This window comes from Arvicola amphibius, chromosome 10 (assembly GCF_903992535.2).
Source record: "Arvicola amphibius chromosome 10, mArvAmp1.2, whole genome shotgun sequence".
Classification (NCBI taxonomy): domain Eukaryota; kingdom Metazoa; phylum Chordata; class Mammalia; order Rodentia; family Cricetidae; genus Arvicola; species Arvicola amphibius.
The window spans coordinates 74,262,718-74,264,868 of NC_052056.1; the positions used below are offsets into that span (position 1 = coordinate 74,262,718).

Genomic DNA, 2,151 nt, shown 5'->3' on the forward strand with positions numbered 1-2,151 from the left:
TTTAATTGAAAGATAGTTGCATTTACTTGTGAGGTATAATATAATATGTCATACATATATTCATTGAATAATGATGGAAATAGGGGAATAAGCCAATATATCACTTTAAGTTTTTACCTTCATTGGATGAATACCTTCAGCTTACTCTTCTCTGAGATATGAGACATTATGTTTAACTGTATTTATCTCACTATGGCATAGCACACCAGGAACTATTTTAGTTAAGAAGAACAGAAATGGAATAAGTGTGGGTGTACACAGCTCTTAAAAATCTCTGACTTTGTTTTCTTCAAATTTAGGCACATTATAATAGCATACAGATTATTTTGAAATTTGACCACCTATCATATAATAGTTCTCCATTCTTCCTAATCAAACAGCATTTAATAACTACTATCCCTTTTAGAGAACAATTATACCTGGGGTAAAGTACTTTCTGGTGATTAGTTTTAATGTTTTATAGCATTTCATAATTTCTATTTCCCACGTGGGTATTATCCCTTAAAATGTATATAGTAAAAAATGCAATAGGTTGTAAATATGTAACACACAAAAGATTTTGAATAATGAAAGCATAATATATGAATAAATAAATAATTATATGCCAGTGTTTTAGAACCAATTTGTCAAATTGGTATAAATAGTATCATATTTATAGAAGTATTTATGCACTTTCAATGCATACACATCAGGTATTAATAGCATTGTAAATTGTTGTTAATATTTAGTGATTTTATTATTGGTTATAATGTTACAAATTAAATAACCATGTAGGAATTGTACTAGTATATAATAATGAATATATTATTTAATCTTAACAAGTAATGAATCACCAGAAATTTTATGATGTGTGTTACCCACATTACATTTTCTAAAGACAACCTTCCTCTATGATATTCTCCAGGGAAACTGAAAAATAAGTAGAGAAGAAATAATCAAGTGTTTGTAGAAGAGAATGTCCCAAAAACTCTTGTCATGGCCCCCAGCACCTCCTTATTCCTCAGGCTGTAGATGATGGGGTTAAGCATGGGAGTGAAAATAGTGTAGAAGACAGCAAGAATCTTTTCTTCTCTTGTTGACCGGATACTGCTAGGTTGAAGATAAGTGTAGGTAAAAGGTGCATAATAAAATGTCACCACAGTTAAGTGAGTTGAACATGTGGTGAAGGCCTTTTTCTTTCCCTCTTTTGAGCGCATATGAAAAACAGCAAAAATGATCATTCCATAGGAAGCTGGGATGCCAAGGAAAGGAAACAGGAGAAACACGAAGGTGCTCACAAATATCATGTACTCATAAACCCAAGTGTCCATACAGGCCAGGGGCAACATGGCTGGGACATCACAGAAGAAATGGTTAATGGACCTAGAATGGTAGTAAGGAATATGAAGGGCATAGACCGTATGTGCTAAAGAGTTGATTGAGCCAAGTGTTCAGGACCCTATTATCATCTTCAGACACATCATTTTGCTCATTCAAGTGGGATAATGAAGGGGGTGACAGATGGCCATAAAATGGTCATAGGCCATGGAAGCCAGGAGCAAGCCCTCAGAATATGACATTGTCATGAAAAAGAATGATTGTACTCCACATCCCAGTAAGGTAATGCTTTTCTGGCCGGAGAGGAAATTATATGCCATCTTGGAAACAGTGGTAGAAATATACATCAGGTCCATGAAAGAGAGCTGACTGAGAAGAAAGTACATAGGGGAATGGAGCCTGGGATTCACACGAATGAGGTAAATCATTGTTGAGTTGCCAAACAAAGCCAGGGAGAACACAAAGATAATGAACAGCAAAAGCAGAAGACCTGTTTGGTTTTGTGGAAGCAGTCCTAACAAAATGAAGTCACTTGAGCTCTGATTCCATTTCTCCATGGAAACGTATTGTTTTATCTTTTTTTTTTTTTTTTGCTGTGTAATGACGTGATCTGTTTATTTAAAATGATTTCCCAATTTGCCCAATGATTTAGCAGGCTTTCTTTTACTTCCACCTCAAACAATCAACAAACCTTTGTATTTTATTTTAACCATGTATGCTATTTTGACATTTTATTAATACCAGATTTCAAAACGTTGACCAATGAGTAATACAGATTTCAATTAGATCCTTGGTAGGCATGGTCTCATTTATGGATTCTTGGGATTTTGGTGA

The 2,151-nt window shown here is 34.4% G+C and overlaps 1 pseudogene; it reads right to left on the reverse strand.

The window, feature by feature from the left end:
* Positions 1 to 935: 935 nt before the first annotated feature.
* On the reverse strand, positions 936 to 1,874 carry LOC119824298 (annotated as a pseudogene).
* Positions 1,875 to 2,151: the final 277 nt, after the last annotated feature.